At 43.5% G+C, this 13,391-nt stretch overlaps 1 protein-coding gene across 1 annotated transcript in view; it reads left to right on the forward strand.

Annotated features, from left to right (window-relative positions):
- Nucleotides 1–295: 295 nt before the first annotated feature.
- LOC141085283 (phospholipase A2 inhibitor and Ly6/PLAUR domain-containing protein-like) overlaps nucleotides 296–13,391 on the forward strand; it is a 61,476-nt gene continuing 48,380 nt past the window's right edge. The window contains exon 1 of the mRNA XM_073570560.1: nucleotides 296–454. The gene's annotated coding sequence lies outside the window, so the exon portion shown is untranslated. The remainder of the gene's footprint in view (nucleotides 455–13,391) is intronic.

Here is a 13,391-nt window from a genome sequence, read left to right on the forward strand (position 1 = left end):
GCTCTCAGTTGGTGTCGAAAAATACCTGCTGATAGATTCTCTTGAAATCTTTAGACAATTGGAATTTTACAACTCTTGGAAAGAAAAAGGCTGCCTGCAGAGAATGCTAGGAGTTGTAGTTCTATAACTGCTGTAGAAGCACAGAATTACCCTCCCCCCATTAAATTCTTATTCGAGCTGCTGAAACAGCTGCACTTTGGTGCCCATCTGTCAGTTTACACAGGTCACATGATACAAAGCACCAGGATTATTTTAGGAAATGGTCACAGGTCTCAAACCTGTCACCACCGCCATCTTCCTGGTAATTCTCAGTTATATAAGTGCTGTATACATGTATACGGTATATAAATATTATTATATACCCCCATCAGTGTAATTCCTTCTCTCTGCTAAATCCCGGCCTCTGTGGTATATCTCTGGTCTCTGGATCAGCTCTGAGCTCTCGTCTCCGCCGGTAAGTGTTATGTGCAGATTGTAAATTACTAGATACAACTTGTATTTTCCAAAAATACTGAATAGTATAATTATATGGATAATTTAGCTTCAAAGGGAAATGCTCTATTGTTGCATTGCAAGAGATTTTTGTTAATAATACTAATAATAATAATAATAATAAATTTTATTTCTATAGCGCCGACATATTCCACAGCACTTTACATTTCAGAGGGGATTTGTACAGACAATATACATTACAGCATAACAATAATCACATAGATTATAACAAATACCAAGAGGATTGAGGGCCCTGATCGCAAGCTTACAATCTATGAGGAAAGAGGTAGACACGAAAGGTGGGTGGTAACAGTTGCCCTGATTGTATGGATCAGCCATAATGTTAAGTGTGTAATAACTTTTGAGTTCCCAGATTGTAGTCTGTTCGTGCTCTGCAGTGTCATTTTCTTCTATAGCTACCTGGAAACCATCAACAAGCTGCTGTTTATGTTTTGTAGGGTTTTGCGCACGCTCAGCTGTGGTTGAGGTAGGCACACGAAGCGGTTACATTAAAATATCCAGGCAGATTTCTTAGAACTGCATATACCACTCAGCATAAAGTGAAAACAAATAGAAAATAACCAGTCCATATAGCACTTTAGTTCCACCCACTTAGGTCAGTGTCCTTCAGCAAACATAGTGGAGGCCTTCACACCTCCAGTCACAGACACTGAATGAGACACTTGGTCTCCATTTTATCTGCCAAACTATGCTCCTGGGGGATATGTAAGCAGTCAGTTTCACCCATCTCTTTGGACTGCTAGTAAAACCTGGCTCTGAAATGCCCTATTAACTCTTTCTTCACTATACGTGATGAAGCCTGCTTTCCTGGGTTTTCATCACTGAAGCTACAAACCTCGATGATACATATCTCTCCTCAAGGACCTGTCCTGTGGCCATCTTGCAGTATCTATTATGAAACCCTTAACTTCACATACAGTACACTTATGTAGTTAGGAACTGTGATGGGCGAACTCGAAATGTAAAGTTCAGGGTCTGTACTGAACACCTACTGTTTGGGCATGGACCCCAAATGCAGACTTCTTCAGGAAGTCTGTGTTACTTTTCAGGTTCTGCACACCAAATATTGAGTGTTTCCCTCACTGTTATCTGCATAACAGTGCGAGAAAGTACCGTTACACCTAGCGATGCACCAGCGATCCCGACCAGCGATATGACGCGGTCAGGATCGCTGGTGCATCGCTAGGTGGTCGCTAGTGAGCTGCCACTCAGGTAGATCTCACCAGCGACATCGCTGGGGAGAGGGATCGCTGCTTACCTGTCAGACGCGGCGATCCTGCGTCCTCCCGCCCGGCTCCACGCGTCGCTCGTCGTCACAGCAGGAAGCACCGCAGGAAGCCGACAACGAGGAATGATCCAGCAGCTTCTTGCGCGATCAGCGATAACCAGCGAGGGAGCCGGTCGGAGGTAAGTATCACATGCAGCGATATCGCTAGCAATATTGCTGCAACGTCACAAAATCGGTGACTTTACAGCTATATTGCTAGCGATATCACAGTGTGTAACGGGGGCTAAACACTGCCGGCTCTGATTGGCAGTAACATCACTACCATCAGTCAGATGAATGGGTAGCCTGAACATCTACTGTTTGCCAAGTTGTCATCTGCATGACAGTGCAGAAAACACTGCCTCTGATCAGCGGTATGATCATTGCTACAGGATAGAGAGCTGCGGTTCCCCCACTGTAAGATGACAGCGTGAGCTAGCAGCTGTGACCAGTGGTATAAAGTTCACCTCCGGTCACAGAGGTGTTGGCTGATGTGAGTAGAGTTGAGCGAAACGGGTTGGCCAAATTCAGAATCTGCCGACTTTTGCTAAAGTCGGGTTTCGCCGATCGAAACCCGACCATAGCGTGAGGTCGGCCATGAGGTCGCCGACTTGAGCGCCAAAGTCGCATTTCAAATAATGCTTCCAGTGCCTTTTCTCTGCCAATCATCAAGGACGCTTAGTGTGGGCAACGCGATTACATCAGCAGCGGCCCCCACCATGTTAGAGAAGGGCATGCAAGTGATTGGTTGGCTTTGTGTGGCGTCACAGTGCCTATAAAAGGCCGTGACCGCCGACCACCATCTTACTTCTGCCGATCTTAGAATAGGGAGAGGTGCTGCTGCTGATTCTGAATAGGGAGAGTGTTAGGCAGGGAAGAAGAAAAAAAAATTGCTTCTGCTGCTAGCGCTTTTCACTGTACAGTTAGTGTGCAGTGAAAGGGGAGGTTTTTTGTTGTGTGCAGCAGCGCTGGTGGTGATTAGGCAGCCTTTTAAGGCTACCTGATAGCTGCATTGGTGTGTGCACACTGCTGTTCAAACTGCTTTTTTCAAAGCACTCCAACTTTTATTATTTTGTTCTGCTCAGTTACCGAGCGTTCATTTTTTCACACACCGTATAGCGGTGTACGCTCCTCACACACTATCGTGTACCGGCTGGTATCACGGATAAATACAAGCTATATGTGTGTGACTCTGGAAAAACAAACCAAGGAGATTTTCCATTTTTCCAGACCTACACCGTATAGAGCTGTCCGCTTTTCCAACAGTGAAGCTATCTGTGTGTGACTCTGGAAAACAAACAGAGCAGATTTTCCATTTTTCCAGACCTATTCCGTATGGAGCTGTCCGCTTTTCAAACAGTATCATATATCTGCTATTTGATGATGGTCAAATCTGTACAGAGACAGCGTGTGTCACTCCGTATAAAAATAGACGGAGATTCACAATTTTCCATACAGACACCGTATAGAGCTCAAACAGTATTGTATATCTGCCATTTGCATTATGGTCACATCTATACAGAGTCAGCGTGTGTGTGTGACATTCCGTAAATACATATACGGACATTTCCATTTCTCCATACACCGTATTGAGCTGTCCGATTCGCAAACAGTATTGTATATCTGCTGTTCGCATTACAGTTGTTAGGCGTCAGGTTCCTGTTGCTGCACAGCAGGAATCCCGAGCCTTGCTTCCGGCGGTCTCCTATTCCTCTCCAGGCGCAGAGCAGGTTGCTCAGCAGACTCGTCGGTCCCAGAGCTCTGCTCAGACTAGCTCCGTGGGTTTGGTTGTTGCTGCCACCTCTGGCCCAACTATAGCAACGCATGCTGGTCAGCAGTGAGACTCTCCAGGGACTAAGTCCTCCTGTTGGTCCACTGAGCATGCCCGTGGAGTGATCTCCCATTGGAGATCGAATGTCTTGTGCTCAGGTCCTTCTCCAGCTCAGATTGGTCCATACGAAAAGCTAGGAAGGTCCCAGATGCACGCGGCCATAAAAGGCATTATCAGACTATGAGGAGCAAGTGTTGTATGTATGTATGAATAGCAAAAAAAAAGAAAAAATATATTCAGCCTACCGTACATCAGTGTCCATATAGTCCATAAGCGGTCTGATGCCAGGAGATGTCCAGTGCGGTTCAACTGGCGCTATAAATCCAAATCCAAATGAAAAAAAGAGGGGGTCTCCAGCACCAAAATTAGTGGAAAAAGATAAAACTCACATTTATTAGGAAGGTTTTAAAATCATATTAATAAGCCACCATGACAGGCAAGGCTATCTTACATGTTTCAGACAGATATGACATGTCCTTAGTCATAGGTATATCTTATCAAAACTAGGAAGCTTAAATAAATGAATACATGAGGAGACTGCAGAGTGAACACCCAGTTTCAGGTAATTAATTAGCTCCACCTTAGTCAGACCTAAGCAATAAATGCTGCTAAACAAAGCTAACATATAAATAAGAAATATATGTTTACAGACATAAATGAACACAAACAAAAACAGCAATAAACCATAAATCACAATAGACTTAAATAGATGAGTACTGCAAAAAAAAACCCATATTACATTATATATTGCAAATCTGATCTATAATTTAAACCTTTCGGTGCATGAGCATCAAGAAGCAGGATCCCTTTAGCCTCAGCTGATAATAGTGCAGCAAGCCAATCACCACCTCGCTCCGCTCTGTTAATTCTCTCTATGCCCCTCACGGACAACATAGATAGATCACCTCGATGCACATCTAAGAAGTGTTTTGATAAACCAGAGCTAGGTCTTTTATTGTTATAGCGATCAGTAGTCTCCACAGGGGCAGAAGCATAAATATGTTCAGCTAATCGTTTCTTTAACTTACGTGATGTACAACCAACATAATATTTGCTGCATGCTTCACAGCTAGCTAAATACACTACATAAGTTGTTGAACAGTTTATAAATGTTTTTATCTTATAAATTTTACCATTATTATCCGAAAACTCTTTACAATTAGCCATATATCTGCACAGATTACATCTGGAGGTACCACACCTAAATGAACCCACTGTGCTGAGCCACATATTACTGTTTCTAGGGGTGATATACAAACTTGGCGATAGCAAATTGCCCAAATTTGTGGATTTTCTAGCTACAACGTTCACACCATTTGACAGAATTTCCTTCAGAATTGGATCCTGTTCCAACATAGGTATATATTTAAGAAAAGCCTTTTTTATGTTAATAAAATCCATACTATATGGGGTAGAAAATGTAAGCTGATTTTATCATCTAATCCTGGTTCATTATCCCTCAACAAATCTGATCTTGATTTTTTAGTAGCAATAAACAAAGCTCTCTTAAGAGATTTATTAGAGTACCCTCTCTGTTTCAATCTATCAAATATAACTCCAAAAGAAAACGCGGACGGCACCGCTGTTACCGTGTACATGCTGGTGATGTACGGCTATCAGAAGACCAACAAACCAGGATCCCGGGTGCTGGACCTCGAAGTGAATACGTCTTGAAATCTTTATAGAAGAAAGGGGTCACACTCAACGGGATGAATTTTCAAAATTTATTGACACATTTGTTACATGTCAAGGTCGGAAGGGTGACTTCCAGAGTGCAAAAGGCTGACAATGGCCGTTTCGCGCTGCTCAAGCGCTTCAACGAGTCCTTGACATGTAACAAATGTTTCAATAAATTTTGAAAATTCATCCAGTTGAGTGCGACCCCTTTCTTCTATAAAGATTTCAAATATAACTCCACATTCTGAATGAAAGGAAATTTCAGTCGAACACAATCTACGTGCCCTCACAAATTCTCCAGTAGGTAAGTTACGGATGGTATTAGCCGTGTGTGAACTAGTAGCATGTAATGTAGAATTACCGCTTGTAGATTTTCTATATAAAGCAGTGGTGATCAAACCTGTCTTATCATCTCCATGTAGAAAAACATCCAAAAAGGGAGCAGAATTTTTATGAATATCCACCTTGAATTTCAAATTTAGGGGGTTATCATTCAGATATCCACACAAGACATCTGTACATCGTGTTGTGAGTTAGTACGCTAGATAATCACCAAATCGTCTAAGTATCTGGCGTACCAGCAAATTTTGTCACAGAAAGGGTTAAATGACAAATGAATATAAGTCTCTTCCCTCCATGACGTATATAAATTCGCCAAAGAAGGTGAAAAAGATGATCCCATAGGGCAACCACACACCTGAATATAAAACTGCTTATTAAAACTAAAAAAATTATGTTTAAGCAGAAAGTCTGCAACCTGTAGAATATACTCAGTGTGGGAAGCCTCAAAATCCCCATATTGTTCCAAATGGAAATTGAGAGCTCTGATAAATGGTGAGGGATATGAGAATATAGGGCTTCAACATCAAAAGTAACCCAAATGGAATCTTTGGACCAAGAGCCAAGACATATTTGACAGTGCTTGTAATAAGTTCTCTTAACAAATGGCTGCAAAATCTTATCCAGCCAGGCAGATAGTCTCTCTGTGCAAGATCCTATGCCAGCCACAATAGGACGAAAGGCAGGAGGAAATACCTCTTTATGCACCTTAGGTAGACCATGAAAAATAATACACACAGGGTTTTCAGACACAAGATAATCAGTCATTTTTCTGTCAAAAATGCCCAAAGCTTCCCCTTCACCTAATAAACATCTTAATTTCCTATTAATTTCTGATGTAGGATCAGCGTCCAACTTTCTGTAAGTATTACAATCTGATAACATACTCTGAATTTCTCTTTCATATAAGGTATTATCCAAGATAACCAGAGAGCCCCCTTTAGGATTACATGATAAATCATTTAAAGCCTTTTTTTCCGCTTTTGTTAGATTGTTTACAGCTCCTATGTCAGTAGTTAGAATATCTCTTATTTCCTTCTCCAACACATCCTGAAAGCTATCCATGATGGGAACCCTTGCTGAAACAGGATAAAAGTCTGGATTTGGAGTTTGTATCGGTTTTAGTTCCATAGATTTTACAATCCTCCGATTAGTATCAAGGCCCATCAAGGTTTTAGATGCTATCTGTTCAGTCAAAGTCATAGATAATGGAGTAACAGGAAATTCAGATGCTGTATCAGCAATAGATGTTGACATAGTAGTAGAAGCCGCCACAAATTGAAGAAAGTGTTTTTTTCACTGCTAACAAGTGAACAAACTTATTGACGTCTTTAATAGTTTGTAATGGGTCGCCTCCGCTGGCTTCACCCAGGGCTGTGGGGTACTCGGTACTGGGCCGGTGTCAGGGGGTTGAGGTGTCACAGCAGCGGTCACCCGGTCCGTTGCCCTGGGGCCCAATATCAATGGCGGTGGTGTTTGTTTGTAATGTAAAGTTCGTGACGCCACCCGTGGTATTTGGCAAGTAAGATGGTAAGCCAACGTTGCTTGCAGATCCACTGGGACTGATGGTGTGATGCAGCTAAGATGGTGTAGCTCCCCACAGGTGGAGCTGTAGTCCCAGGGCAGTGTATAGGTGCGATGGAGGAGTAGGGGCACAGAATGGTGTAGATGTTGATACCCCCGATATAGCGGTGCTGATGCGGGAATGAATGGAGGACACCAGGGCTTGCAGTTTCAAAGCTTTACTCACAGTTCGTAGTGCACACTGGTGCCCGCTTCGGTACCATGTCCTCCGGGACAGAGGCCCAGCCAACCTCCAGGCAAGATAGGGCTCTCCCTGTCAGCACCCCTCCAACATGTGCCTTTGCTGAACGACTCCTCTATAGCGCCTATTGGTGTGAAGAGCTCCAGCACCGTGGTTCTCTGAAGCTCCTCCCGTCTGATGTTCCTAACAACTCTCTCACTTGTATGACAGACAGCTGTAGCCTGCTTCGGGGACCCCTTCTCCTGAATCCCGGCTCTCTATCCGTTTCGCTGTTGTGTCCCAAGTCTTGGATGGGAGTAGTGCATTTACAGCCAACTACTCCACCGGTGTCTGCTGCAGAACCATAAGTGTCCATGCAACCTCGGGGACCGGGCCCCGGCCGTGCGCTGAGAACCTATACGCAGGGTTCCTATCCATCCCACTCCTCCTCTCTGTTCTCCTTCCACTTCGTTCAGTACTTGTCTTTCTCTCTCTTATGGAAATGCAGGATACAGTTCTACGTCTCTCTCTCTCTCTCTCTTTCCCGTGCCAGCTGGCTCAGGTCACTGAGGCAGCTGCAGCACTCTTTCTTCTCTTTGTTTCTTCGGGAGCTCTCCACTAAGACCAGTCTTCAGCCTCTCCCGACTGACTGTCTTTCTTCCACCTGAACTCCCGACAGGCTGACCTCCTGCCAGCCTGCTCTCCTCTGGGACTCACCCCAGACTGAACTCCGGTCAGACTGACCTGTAATTCTATCTTTCCCAGTCTTTTTATACTAACTCCACCCACCTCCCAGCACATCTCGTGTTATGAAGCAGGGTTCCACGAAGGGTGCCCTGCTACCCCCAGCCTGAAGCTGCTAGGTGTCTCTGCTGAACTATCCTGTGTGTGGGTTGCAGGTGTTGGAGTGTGGCAGGGAGTTCCCACCTTATCTGGATGGTGGGGCACTACACCTTAGGAGAAGGTGCAGTACCTCTGTGGCGACCGAGCCTCAGGGGCGCCACATACCCCCTCGTTAAACACAGCACGTCCACGGGCTGCAAGAAAACAAAGCATACAGCAGAGAAACATACAAAAATGTTATATTGCATAAATAACTTTTCTTACTCTAAGCTTCCTAATATAGGAGGTACTCATCTTAAACGTTACCATCAATCCTATCAAAAATTCTATGTTAAACAGTGCAAATATCTAAGTGCAATTCTTACTCTCAAAGTGCTATTCTCTGTAACACATTTCTTTATTACTTTTCTCTCTTTTCCGTCACTTCATTCTCATTCTACTAGACGCAAGACACTGACCTCACATACTTGGCCTGTCACCTGTCTCTATCAATTCTTCATCTACATTGCTCATCTCTACATCAGACATTCCTTATTCTAGCTACATAAAAGCCATTTCTCAAATATCAACACATTATCAAATACTTTTTCAATAAAACATTATAAGCATTCTTGTAAGTGCTGGACACTGCTCCCAGCCGGGATCTCTTGCAGTGTCCTTTGAGGTAGACATCATTCTTCGAAAAGTGTCCATTCAAAAACATCATTTTCGCAAAGTGTCTATATCTGTAAAACACTATCTTCACAAAGTGTTCCTTTATGTAAAACCGAGAAAGGGCATCTAAAGAGGTGCAACTATTTACAATATGAGTTCGGATCAATCAGCGCCTATGATCTCTTTAGTTCCATTTCAAAATTAATGCTGCCAATCAAAACTGGGCAACAAAAAGGAAAAATAGCAAAAAGGCACAACTGGTGCAACAAACCCTCCTGGGTAACGAGATTTGAAAAATAACACAAAATCCTTTAATGGTGGTCCCTTCCTGGGGTTCTGGAAACCGAACTGTCTTCAGAAGTGGTACTAGAAATGTCCTCATCTTGCTGCTGGCTGGCCAACCGCATGTACTCGACTTCCCACAGGGAGAGATAGGGACTGATTGGGGTGATCGAAAGGGCCATAGAAACATCCACCACCGGCGGGGATAGCACATCCATCGTGGGCACCACTGCCGATTCCTCAGGGTCTGATTCCTCCGTGTCCATTGGGGTTTCAGTCAGCGGTACCGCAGTCGGGGGCTGTCGGCGGAGGTCAACCAGGCCATCCCTATCCTCAGGTGTCGCTCCCAAAGCTAAGGTCACCCCTGGGGCAGTAATCGTACCTGGTGGTTCCAGCCACGGATCTAGCTCCGGTTCCGGGTAGTAACTGGCGGCGGCCGCAACTCCCGGAGTGACGGACGGAATGGACCGCAGTTGCACCCGAGCCGGGGCTAGACCAGTCTCGGCTGGGATCGTTGGTGGAGTTCGGCACAACCGCGCTCGTTCCAGGTGGGGGCGCGGTCATGGGTCTCCATTCTGCTCCAGGGCCCTCATATACCTTCTCCGCACGGGGCTCACCCAATGGCAGTATCAGGGGTGAGGTGGTGGCGGCCGCCGCTGGGGATGTATCAGCAGTCGCAGCCTCCGCGTGGGCGGCCTAGGGGCAAGCAAGTCCTCCTCCCCCTGTTCTTCTGTCTTCATGTCTTCTTTTATCATGGCGTTCTGGCGTTCTTCTTCCTGCCTTGGCCCCTTTCCCAACACTGGCGTCTTCTGCCCTTCCTTCCGGGAACGGCGTCTTCTTCCAGTGCCTCCATACCAAGGCAGTATGCGAACCCCTCGGGGGGGTGGGCCATGTATCTGTCACATAGTAGTATATCTGCAGACCGGATATAACTTCAAGAGAAATGTGCTGTCTTCCAGGTGCAAAAATTAAAGATGTGTCTGACAGGATATCAGGACTCTTCAGACCTACAGATGACTACCCATTGCTGCTACAACATGTGGGGACAAATGACACCGCAAGAAACGACCTGGAAACCATCTGCAGAGACTTTGAAGACTTAGGCAAGAAAGTGAAAGAACTGGGAGTGCAGGTGGTCTTCTCTTCCATCCTCCCAGTGGATTACCATGGAACAAGGAGGTGGAATAAGATTCTGCAGGTGAACAACTGGCTACGTCGATGGTGCCGTCAGCAACGATTTGGATTTATGGATCACGGAGTGAATTACCTTTACGATGGACTACTTGCTAGAGATGGGGTGCACCTTACGAAGACTGGAAGTCACCTTGCTACACTTGTAAGGAGAGCTTTAAACTAGAACAACAATGGAAGGGAAGCAAAAGACCAGAAAAAGCCATACACCTGACAAATGCTATTGAGAACTCTGCTATTAGAAGTGGAAAGGAAGAACAAAGACAAAAGAATCTAATTAATAAAAATATTGGAGAAAGAGAAACCAATCACACACTAAAATGTTTCTATACTAATGCACAAAGCATGGGCAACAAACAAGGAGAATTGGAACTACTAACACAGGAAAAGAAATATGATGTCATTGGAATCACTGAAACTTGGTGGGACAATACACATGATTGGAATACAAGACTAGAAGGATACAACCTATTTGCAAGAAACAGACTTGATAAACAAGGAGGAGGTGTCGCATTGTATGTTAGAAACGCGTATATCTGCACAGAGATTGAAGCTTCAGAGACTGGGAGTTCTGTGGAAACTGTTTGGGTAAGAATACAAGGACAGAACAATGGAAAGGACACCATTGTAGGCATTTACTACAGGTCAACTGTGCAAGCTGAACATATGGATGAACTCTTTATGCATCAAATGGCCAAGTTATCCAAAAAATATGACATAGTTGTCATGGGAGATTTCAACTATCCAGACATTTGTTGGGAATCTCTCTCAGGCAAAACTAACAGGTCAAGGAAATTCTTATCCTCTCTTGCTGACAACTTTATCTTCCAAAAGGTAGGGGAGAAAACAAGGGGAACTGCTACCTTGGATCCAATCCTTATAAACAGGGAGGAAATGGTTGAGGAGGTAAAATTGGCTGGGACCCTAGGAGGTAGCGACCATGCTATTTTAGAATTTTGGATAACTAGAGGAGGAAGACCTGTGAAGACTCAGACGTCAAGGTTAGATTCCAGAAAGGCAGATTTTAAGGGATTCAGAAAGAGAATTGGAGGGATCCAATGGCTGGACATCCTTAATGACAAAAATGTCCAGGAAGGATGGGAAATCTTGAAAAATGAAATTCTCAAAGCACAATTGTTAACAATTCCGAAAAGAGGAAAGAATAGGAAGCATTTAAGGAAGCCAGGATGGATGAACACAGAACTTAAGCACATGCTAAAAAGGAAGAAAAAAATGTTTATAAAATGGAAAGAGGGAGGCATATCTAAAGAAGAATATAATGCTGTCTGCAGAACCTGCAGGGCACAAATCAGATTATTAAAGCTGACAATGAATTGAGGCTTGCAAGAGATGTCAAAAGCAATAATAAAGGATTTTGGGGATATGTCAAAGTAAAAGAAAAGTCAAAGATGCTATAGGATTTTTACAGGATGAAAATGATGAAATGGTAAGACAGGATGTTGAGAAGGCCGAACTTTTAAATTCCTATTTTGCATCTGTTTTCTCTCAGAAAGGAAATGTAACATCAACTGTTCTTCACTGTCCTATTAAGGGAATAGAAGAACCCAGGATATCTATAAACAGAAAGATAGTGAGGAAACACTTAGCTAACCTAAATGAATTCAAGTCTCCAGGTCCAGATGAATTACACCCCAGAGTACTGAAGGAGATAGCAGAAGAAATTTTTGAACCCCTCTCCATAATCTTTGAAAATTCTTGGAGAACAGGAGAAGTCCCAGAAGACTGGAGAAGAGCAAATGTTTTTCCTATCTTCAAAAAGGGGAAGAAGGTGGACCCAGGCAACTATAGGCCAGTGAGTCTGATTTCTATACCAGGAAAGATCTTTGAACAAATTATTAAACAACATGTATGTCAGTACCTGGATAAAAATTAAGTGATTAAACAGAGTCAGCATGGGTTTGTAACTAATAAGTCATGTCAGACTAACTTAATTTCCTTCTATGATGGAATCACTGATTGGGTGGATCAAGGAAATCCTGCAGATATAGTATATCTTGACTTCAGCAAAGCATTTGACAAAGTATCTCATACAATCCTTAATGAAAAAATGACTAAGTATGGAATGGACAAGGCAACTGTTAGGTGGATTCATAACGGGCTTAGTGATCGGACCCAAAGAGTGGTCGTAAATGGCTGCACATCCAGTTGGAAGAATGTTTCAAGTGGGGTACCACAGGGCTCTGTCCTGGGCCTTGTATTGTTCAACATCTTTATCAACGATTTAGATGAAGGAATTGAGGGTAAACTGATTAAATTTGCTGATGACACAAAGCTAGGAGGGATAGCTAATACTAGAGAAGAGAGAGAGGATTCAAAAAGATATAAAAAAACTGGAGAAGTGGGCAGCAACTAACAGAATGGTTTTTAACAGGGAAAAATGCAAAGTGCTACATCTGGGCAATAAAAATGAACAAAGCATATACAGAATGGGAGGAATAGGGCTAAGCAACAGCACATGTGAAAAAGACTTGGGTATACTAATAGATCACAGACTGAATATGAGTCAACAGTGTGATGCAGCAGCAAAAAAGGCAAATGCAATTCTAGGATGTATTAACAGAAGCATACAGTCTAGATCACGTGAAGTCATTATTTTCCTCTACGCCTCTTTGGTCAGACCTCATCTGGAATAATGTGTCCAGTTTGGGGCACCACATTTTAAAAAAGACATCAACAAACTGGAGCAAGTTCATAAAAGAGCAACCAGAATGGTGACCGGTCGGCAAACCCTGTCTTATGAGGAAAGGTTGCAGGATTTGGGATTGTTTAGTTTGCAAAAGAGAAGACTGAGAGGAGACTTAATAGCTGTCTACAAATATCTAAAGGGCTGTCACATTGTAGAAGGATCAACTTTATTCTCATTTGCACAAGGAAAGACTAGAAGCAATGGGATGAAACTGAATAGGAGGAGACACAGATTATATATTAGAAAAAACTTTTTGACAGTTAGAGTGATCAATGAGTGGAACAAGCTGCCACGAGAAGTGGTGAGTTCTCCTTCAATGGAAGTATTCAAACAGAGGCTGGAC

Source organism: Dendrobates tinctorius, unplaced genomic scaffold (genome assembly GCF_039654945.1).
Source record: "Dendrobates tinctorius isolate UK_male_01 unplaced genomic scaffold, ASM3965494v1 ptg000028l, whole genome shotgun sequence".
Lineage (NCBI taxonomy): Eukaryota > Metazoa > Chordata > Amphibia > Anura > Dendrobatidae > Dendrobates > Dendrobates tinctorius.